Source organism: Leptinotarsa decemlineata, unplaced genomic scaffold (assembly GCF_025532065.1).
Source record: "Leptinotarsa decemlineata unplaced genomic scaffold, Ldec_3_MD MMD2_tig00005969_RagTag, whole genome shotgun sequence".
Lineage (NCBI taxonomy): Eukaryota > Metazoa > Arthropoda > Insecta > Coleoptera > Chrysomelidae > Leptinotarsa > Leptinotarsa decemlineata.
Window position 1 is genome coordinate 60,526 of NW_027412655.1, and position 9,671 is coordinate 70,196.

At 48.2% G+C, this 9,671-nt stretch overlaps 3 non-coding genes across 3 annotated transcripts; all 3 read left to right on the plus strand.

The window, feature by feature from the left end:
• Positions 1–338: 338 nt before the first annotated feature.
• Positions 339–2,251, plus strand: LOC141484538 (small subunit ribosomal RNA). The gene has a single exon (XR_012466680.1). It is a non-coding gene; the product is annotated as a small subunit ribosomal RNA (ribosomal RNA).
• Positions 2,252–3,166: 915 nt separating this feature from the next.
• On the plus strand, positions 3,167–3,321 carry LOC141484536 (5.8S ribosomal RNA). The gene has a single exon (XR_012466678.1). It is a non-coding gene; the product is annotated as a 5.8S ribosomal RNA (ribosomal RNA).
• Positions 3,322–3,919: 598 nt separating this feature from the next.
• LOC141484534 (large subunit ribosomal RNA) lies at positions 3,920–7,914 on the plus strand. The gene has a single exon (XR_012466676.1). It is a non-coding gene; the product is annotated as a large subunit ribosomal RNA (ribosomal RNA).
• Positions 7,915–9,671: the final 1,757 nt, after the last annotated feature.

A 9,671-nucleotide genomic window follows, 5' to 3' on the forward strand; every position in this document is an offset into this window, starting at 1 on the left:
ATTATATATTGTATTTCGAAAAATTACCATACGTACGTGTACGCCGGTGGTTTGTGTAACATTATCATCAGGTCGAGTACGACGAGCGTGTGTTGTAATATTTCTTCTTGAGCAATGTTATAGTTCGATTTGTTGTCGGTCCGGTTTTATTTGAATGAAATAATGCAGAGACACATAGAGATATATAACAACTTTTTCGTTGAGCGTGGCGTTTCGAAAATTTATATTTCGTATAACGCACACACAACACGCACGAAAAGAGAATATAGATCTGTTTCCGTATTTATTATTATTTTAATATTATGGAGACTGAACTAGTTCTACGATAGAACGTCAGCTCCCTGGTTGATCCTGCCAGTAGTCATATGCTTGTCTCAAAGATTAAGCCATGCATGTCTCAGTACAAGCCAAATTAAGGTGAAACCGCGAAAGGCTCATTAAATCAGTTATGGTTCCTTAGATCGTACCCACATTTACTTGGATAACTGTGGTAATTCTAGAGCTAATACATGCAAACAGAGTTCCGACCGGAGACGGAAGGAGCGCTTTTATTAGATCAAACCAATCGGTGGCGGGTTCGCTCGTCATCGTACACCTTGGTGACTCTGAATAACTTTATGCTGATCGCACGGTCTCGCACCGGCGACGCATCTTTCAAATGTCTGCCTTATCAACTGTCGATGGTAGGTTCTGCGCCTACCATGGTTGTAACGGGTAACGGGGAATCAGGGTTCGATTCCGGAGAGGGAGCCTGAGAAACGGCTACCACATCCAAGGAAGGCAGCAGGCGCGCAAATTACCCACTCCCGGCACGGGGAGGTAGTGACGAAAATAACGATACGGGACTCATCCGAGGCCCCGTAATCGGAATGAGTACACTCTAAACCTTTAACGAGGATCAATTGGAGGGCAAGTCTGGTGCCAGCAGCCGCGGTAATTCCAGCTCCAATAGCGTATATTAAAGTTGTTGCGGTTAAAAAGCTCGTAGTCGAATCTGTGTCCCGCGCCTTCGGTTCATCGTCCGCGGTGTTAACTGGTGTGCCGCGGGACGTCCTGCCGTGGGCTTAGCTCGCAAGGGCGGCCCAACTCAATCCCCGCGGTGCTCTTCATTGAGTGTCGAGGTGGGCCGGCACGTTTACTTTGAACAAATTAGAGTGCTTAAAGCAGGCTAAAACTTCGCCTGAATACTGTGTGCATGGAATAATGGAATAGGACCTCGGTTCTATTTTGTTGGTTTTCGGAACCCCGAGGTAATGATTAATAGGAACGGATGGGGGCATTCGTATTGCGACGTTAGAGGTGAAATTCTTGGATCGTCGCAAGACGGACAGAAGCGAAAGCATTTGCCAAAACGCTTTCATTGATCAAGAACGAAAGTTAGAGGTTCGAAGGCGATCAGATACCGCCCTAGTTCTAACCATAAACGATGCCAGCTAGCGATCCGCCGACGTTCCTCCGATGACTCGGCGGGCAGCTTCCGGGAAACCAAAGCTTTTGGGTTCCGGGGGAAGTATGGTTGCAAAGCTGAAACTTAAAGGAATTGACGGAAGGGCACCACCAGGAGTGGAGCCTGCGGCTTAATTTGACTCAACACGGGAAACCTCACCAGGCCCGGACACCGGAAGGATTGACAGATTGAGAGCTCTTTCTTGATTCGGTGGGTGGTGGTGCATGGCCGTTCTTAGTTGGTGGAGCGATTTGTCTGGTTAATTCCGATAACGAACGAGACTCTGGCCTACTAACTAGGCGTTTTCCGACATCCTAAAGGCCCGCCGATGGGGCTTCGGCCTTTATCGTGCGCGGTTTTTACTGTCGGCGTATAAACAATTCTTCTTAGAGGGACAGGCGGCGTCTAGCCGCACGAGATTGAGCAATAACAGGTCTGTGATGCCCTTAGATGTTCTGGGCCGCACGCGCGCTACACTGAAGGAATCAGCGTGTCCTCCCTGGCCGAGCGGCCCGGGTAACCCGTTGAACCTCCTTCGTGCTAGGGATTGGGGCTTGCAATTGTTCCCCATGAACGAGGAATTCCCAGTAAGCGCGAGTCATAAGCTCGCGTTGATTACGTCCCTGCCCTTTGTACACACCGCCCGTCGCTACTACCGATTGAATGATTTAGTGAGGTCTTCGGACTGAGCGCGATGGCGTTTCGGCGTCTTCGATGTTTCGGAAAGATGACCAAACTTGATCATTTAGAGGAAGTAAAAGTCGTAACAAGGTTTCCGTAGGTGAACCTGCGGAAGGATCATTACAGTGATATTGTCTATATACGACATGTCTGATCAAATATATATATCGCGAAGCGAGAAAAGAGTTAAATCTCTCCTTTTTCCTTCTACGATATTCGAACTAATTTGTCGCTTTATGTTTTCGTTTCGATAGAAAAGAAAATGAGCGACGGTGGACTACGTTTTCGAATGACGGTGAAATTGACGACGACGACGACGACGTTGTTGTCTGTCGTCATCATCCTTTCGATTAGTAGTAGTCCTCTTCTCGAACTATACAAATTCGTCTTAGAGGTTTTTCAATTAGGCGTGTAATTTTCTTTACCGAGAATTATAATATATGACGTTGTGCGTATTGTTGTGTTGCCGCGTCGTTGTCGTCGATTATGGCGCTAATGTTGTTCGTCGATCGTGTTGTGAAGCGTACGCTCTTTTGTCGAACGCGAACGCGATATACGACGATACATTTCGCCGTCGATGACGATGATGCCGACGACGCCGCCTTCGCCGGGTACCTAGAGTGTGTGACTGTTAAAAAACCGCTCCGTAGGAAATTATGTTTAATCGCGGTCGAAACGTGAAAGTTTTGTTTCGTACGAATTTTTACGTTACCGGATTACACAACGAGATTTCCGATGGTTGTGAAAGATATTCGCGCCGGCCGTGTCAGTTAGAACGCATGTAAATGAAATACTACGCGCGTCCTCTACACGACGAATATAAAAATTGAGTCGTGCGCGATTTCGGTACACGATGCCTCGTCTGAATATGTGGTGCCGTACGAATACGAAATCGTCGAGCGCTTCTCTTTTTTTATTTTTTTTAAAAAGTATATATATATTTATGTACGTTGTTGCATTGGTATAATCTCAACGCTTGCCGAATCGAGACGTCGAACTCTTGAAATTATTTTTTTTGAGTACGTCTAAAAAAAAGATTACCCTGAACGGTGAATCACTTGGCTCGTGGGTCGATGAAGAACGCAGCTAATTGCGCGTCAACTTGTGAACTGCAGGACACATGAACATCGACATTTCGAACGCACATTGCGGTCCTCGGATACTGTTCCTGGACCACTCCTGGCTGAGGGTCGTATCAATTTCAAAGACTGCTCGGTTTTTCAAAATTGATATTTTGTAAAACGTCGGAGCGTGTTGGATGATTGACGTGTGTTGTTGTTGTTGTTTGTCGTCTATCGAGTCGTCTCGTTATTATAATCGTTATCTAAGTATTTTATCGCCTTCGCGGCGATGACACTTGGTAACAAAAATAAATACACGTTGACGACGACGACGACGCCGACGACGACAAAGACGCGGCATCTTAAAGTGCGAAAGCGACGAATCGTTTTTTCTCATCGCAAGATGAGAGAACGTTACGTAGTTTGTACACAACGAAATCGTATCGAGTCTCCGTTGTTGGGAAAGCGGCTGCCACGGCAATATACAGGTTCACGCTTGTAGTGTGTGTTGTGTATGCTCTCGTTACGCACGATCGTCGTGTCCGAGAATCTTTGATGAATCGAAGACGACGTCTGATCGTGTCGAGCAGCGTACGTACACACGCACACACATTATTACAGGACGTCGAGAACTTTTTTGTCCGTTTCGGTAGTTCTCTCTCGAAATAACGACGGACGAGACTACGTACGTCGACTCGTTGCTGTTGAATAAACTGAAAAATTATTTTATCGACCTCAGAGCAGGTGAGACTACCCGCTGAATTTAAGCATATTACTAAGCGGAGGAAAAGAAACTAACTAGGATTCCCAGTAGCTGCGAGCGAACAGGGATAAGCCCAGCCCGAATCCCGGGTAACCGCCGGGAAATGTGGTGTTAGGGAGGATCCGTTTATCCGGAGTCGTACGGCGCGTCCAAGTCCTTCTTGAACGGGCCACAGCCCATAGAGGGTGCCAGGCCCGTAGCGACCGCCGTCAATTTCGGGAGGATCTCTCCTCAGAGTCGGGTTGCTTGAGAGTGCAGCCCTAAGTGGGTGGTAAACTCCATCTAAGGCTAAATATGACCACGAGACCGATAGCGAACAAGTACCGTGAGGGAAAGTTGAAAAGCACTTTGAAGAGAGAGTTCAAGAGTACGTGAAAACGTTCAGGGGTAAACCTGAGAAAACCCGAAAGGTCGAAGGAGGAAATTCATCGCGTTTCGATCGTCGGCGTTTGACGGGTTTTCGTGACGGACGGCGTTCGCGTCGTTCGCTCAGCTCGTTTTTTCGAACCGATATCGAACGCGTGCACTTTCCTCTTGTAGGACGTTGCGATCCGTTGGGTGTCGGTCTAAGGTCCGGGGTGGAGCCCACGTGAATTTTTCGCGTGGACCCTCGGTATCCCGGCCGACTCGCTCGACGGTATAACGATGGCGCGGGGCCGCTACTTTATAATTAGCGTTCGGCTCGTGGCAAGCGCGTCCGGTGTTTGACGGCGATCGGACCTAGCGCCGATCCTGTCCCCGGGCGACTGTTGGCTACGATGTTCTCGAACAGACCTCGTTGAAACCCGATCTGCAACGCTATAGCTTTGGGTACTTTCAGGACCCGTCTTGAAACACGGACCAGGAGTCTAGCATGTCGCGCGAGTCATTGGGACATAACTAAACCTAAAGGCGCAATGAAAGTAAAGGTCTACCTTGCGTAGACCGAGGGAAGATGAGCGGTTCGCCCTCAAAGTGGCCGCTCCGCATTCCCGGGGCGTCTCGTTCTCATTGCGAGAAGAGGCGCACCAAGAGCGTACACGCTGGGACCCGAAAGATGGTGAACTATGCCTGGTCAGGACGAAGTCAGGGGAAACCCTGATGGAGGTCCGTAGCGATTCTGACGTGCAAATCGATCGTCGGAACTGGGTTATAGGGGCGAAGGACTAATCGAACCATCTAGAGCTGGTTCCCTCCGAAGTTTCCCTCAGGATAGCTGGCGCTCGTCGCGTACGAGTTTCATCCGTAAAGCGAATGATTAGAGGTATTGGGATCGAAACGATCTCAACCTATTCTCAAACTTTAAATGGGTGAGATCTCCGGCTTGCTCGAACTCTTATGAAGCCGCGAGACTCGAATCAGAGTGCCAAGTGGGCCATTTTTGGTAAGCAGAACTGGCGCTGTGGGATGAACCAAACGTCGAGTTTAAAAGCGCTAAATCGACGCTTATGGGATACCATGAAAGGCGTTGGTAACTTAAGACAGCAGGACGGTGGCCATGGAAGTCGGAATCCGCCAAGGAGTGTGTAACAACTCACCTGCCGAAGTTACTAGCCCTGAAAATGGATGGCGCTGAAGCGTCGTGCTTATACTCGACCGTCAGAGGCATGTGCGGTACTCTGCCCGATATCTTCCCGATTGAGGCGACCATGAAGCCCTGACGAGTAGGAGGGTCGCGGCGGTGAGCGCAGAAGGGCTGGCCGTGAGGCCGTCTGGAGCCGCCGTCGGGCAGATCTTGTGGTAGTAGCAAATACTCCAGCGAGGTCCTGGAGGACTGACGTGGGAAGGGTTTCGTGTGAACAGCCGTTGCACACGAGTCAGTCGATCCTAAGCCCTAGGCGAAAGCCGATGTTGATGTGGTTGTAAGTTTATATAATAAAATTTATTATAAAATAAATGTTCACACCCGTCGGGCGAAAGGGAATCCGGTTCCTATTCCGGAACCCGGCAGCGGAACCGTCAAAAAGTCGGGCCCTCGCAAGAGAGTTCGTCGGGGCAACCAAAAGGACCCGGAGACGCCGTCGGGAGATCCGGAAGAGTTTTCTTTTCTGCATAACGTTCGAGTTCCATGGAATCCTCTAGCAGGGAGATATGGTTTTGGACGCGAAGAGCACCGCAGTTGCAGCGGTGTCCGGATCTTCCCCTCGGACCTTGAAATCCGGGAGAGGGCACGTGGAGGCGTCGCGCCGGTTCGTACCCATATCCGCAGCGGTCTCCAGGTGAAGAGCCTCTAGTCGATAGAATAATGTAGGTAAGGGAAGTCGGCAAATTGGATCCGTAACTTCGGGATAAGGATTGGCTCTGAGGATCGGGGCTTGTCGGGCTTGGCGAGGAAGCGGGTCGCGGCTGACGTGCCGGGCCTGTGCGAGGTGAAGTGTCATCGCTTCACGGCGTTTGATTACGGATCCGAGTTCGGTCCCGTGCCTTGGCCTCCCGCGGAACCGTCTTGCTGCGAGGCCCCGGTGTCGCCCGCAAGGGAGACCCGGTGTCCTCTTCGGCGCCATCAACGATCAGCTCAGAACTGGCACGGACCGGGGGAATCCGACTGTCTAATTAAAACAAAGCATTGCGATGGCCCCAGCGGTGATGACGCAATGTGATTTCTGCCCAGTGCTCTGAATGTCAACGTGAAGAAATTCAAGCAAGCGCGGGTAAACGCGGGAGTAACTATGACTCTCTTAAGGTAGCCAAATGCCTCGTCATCTAATTAGTGACGCGCATGAATGGATTAACGAGATTCCCACTGTCCCTACCCACTATCTAGCGAAACCACTGCCGGGAACGGGCTTGGAAAAATAGCGGGGAAAGAAGACCCTGTTGAGCTTGACTCTAGTCTGGCACTGTAGGAGACATGAGAGGTGTAGCATAAGTGGGAGATGGCAACATCGCAGGTGAAATACCACTACTTTCATAGTTTCTTTACTTACTCGGTAGGCGAAACGCGTGCGTCGTTTGCCCTCGAGGCGGCGACTGTCACGGTATTCTCGAGCCAAGGGCAACGGAGTGACGTTTCGTTTCGTCGTACCGATGTTGGTTTAGCACGAGCGGTTCGCGCCGTCAGTGCGGCTGATATTGTGTGCGATTTTCGTTCGTCAGTTTCCTCCAGCCTGATTCGATTCGAGGACACTGCAGGCGGGGAGTTTGACTGGGGCGGTACATCTGTCAGAATAACGCAGGTGTCCTAAGGCCAGCTCAGCGAGGACAGAAACCTCGCGTAGAGCAAAAGGGCAAAAGCTGGCTTGATCCCGATGTTCAGTACGCATAGGGACTGCGAAAGCACGGCCTATCGATCCTTTTGGCTTGAAGAGTTTTCAGCAAGAGGTGTCAGAAAAGTTACCACAGGGTAACTGGCTTGTGGCGGCCAAGCGTTCATAGCGACGTCGCTTTTTGATCCTTCGATGTCTCGGCTCTTCCTATCATTGCGAAGCAGAATTCGCCAGCGTCGGATTGTTCACCCGTCTAAAGGGACGTGAGCTGGGTTTAGACCGTCGTGAACAGGTTAGTTTTACCTACTGATGACTCGTCGTTGCGATAGTAATCCTGCTCAGTACGAGAGGAACCGCAGGTTCGGACATTTGGTTCACGCACTCGCTCGAGCGGGGCGTGGTGCGAAGCTACCATCCGTGGATTATGCCTGAACGCCTCTAAGGCCGTATCCTTTCTAGTCAAAGGTGGCAACGATATCTCTTGGAGTTCCGAGAGTCGAAAGGCTCAAAACAATGTGACTTTACTAGGCAATCGTTAGTTCGCTACGTTTGTCGCACTAGCCCTATTTGCCCGTGAAATCAACGGTCGGCGGCGGATCGATCCTTGTCATGTCCGATCAGATTTCTTAGCGGTCGATCATGGGTAGTACAAACATTTCGATGTTGGAACTCGGAATTGTCTGTAGACGACTTACGTACCTGGCAGGGTGTTGTACCTGGTAGAGCAGTTTCCACGCTGCGATCTATTGAGACTCAGCCCTTAGCTTGGTGATTCGTCTTGGTCGGTGAGACGAGACCCCTTTTCATTATTATCATCATCTTATCGTCGATAATGATTTATTATTGCCGTTATTCTTCTCTAGAAAATTGACGCACACCACACCGATGATGCGCGGTGTTGTGTTGTTATATTATAATAGAGACGAATAGCGGCTTTTTTTATCAAGTTTTTTTTCACTACACTTTCCGTTCGGAACGAATGCGTCGAGACAGTCCTCTACTTCATATCTTATTATTCTTCTTATTTTTGTTTTGTCGTGTTGTTGTTAAACGTCGTTGTCGTCGATAATGATTCATTCATATATTGCCGTTATTCTTCTCTACAAATGACACCGCGACACACTGCGGTGTTGTTATATAATAGAGACGAATAGCGGCATTTTTTTGTCCAAGTCCTTTTTCCTACACTTTCCGTTCGGCTCTCCAATTCTTTCCCGAACTCTACTCACTCCTCGAACCCACTGGTCACGCTGCTCTTTCGTATTATGTCATTCGTGCGATTTCACTTTTTCAACTCAGAGTTCTATCATCGGTGAAAATGATCTCCGTATATTTCTATTTGAGTATAGTCGTCGAATCATCAGTATTAAAAAATTCAATTTCATTCCATTCATTCATCGAAGACCTCCCATGCATTATGAAAGAAAATGCTATACGAGGAAAATAATCAATCCATCGTTCGTTCGTTCGTTCGATCAACACAGTTCTTACGATTTTTTTCCTACGCAACGAGACATCACGAATCATCGTTATAGATTTATCTGGATCGACGATTTCTTAAAAATAATTACTTGTGCGAATTCAACTGTCGATAGAAATAGAAAATGAAGAAAAAAAAATCGGACTTTTTCATAACGAAAATCCACATATATAAATTACACGCCAGGGTAGAGTATCGAATACGAATTCTTTTCAAATATAAATTGTGGTTCTGAAAAGAACCGTTTTTTCTTTCATTATTCGTCGTACTATTCGATTTTATTAAGCACGTTCTCCGCGGATTCGTCTAGCCAATTGAATATCCTTTGTAATAGTAACACGCTTAGCGTGTATAGCGCACAAGTTGGTATCTTCGAAAAGGCCTACCAGATTGCTTTCGCTAGCCTCTTGTAGAGCCATAACGGCTGAACTTTGAATCGCAAATCAGTTTTAAAATCTTGGGGCGATTTCTCTTACTAATCTCTGAATGGTAGTTTTCGGATTAATAATTCCGTACTTTTTTGGTAACGACGAATCTCTCGAAGAGCGAACGTACCGGGTCTGTATCTGTGAGGTTTCTTAACTCCTCCAGTAGCGTGCGCTTTTTCGGGCGGCTTTAGTAGCCAACTGCTTTCTAGGGGCTTTACCTCCGGTAGATTTGCGAGCTATTTGCTTTGTACGAGCCATCGTATACGAATAGTTCCTCAGTCGAACGACATACTGATTAGTGAGCCTTCACGATCGGTCGTTAACAGTTTTATTCAGGTATAAGGATAGGGAACTTCTACCATTGGTTGAATCGAGAAAGTGGGCGTGTCCCCCCAAAACAAGACAAAACCAGCTTTCCAGCGCCGACGGCCTTCAGTTGTTCTCGAGCATTCGAAGTAGTAATAACGTATTTCGCTCGTACTTTTTTTTCTCTATTCTTCCGTTTGTATTACACAAAATGACTGGTAGAGGAAAAGGAGGAAGGGATTAGGAAAAGGCGGAGCAAAAAGACATCGCAAAGTGGTTGCGAGATAATATTCAAGAATTACGAAGCCTGCCATCAGAAG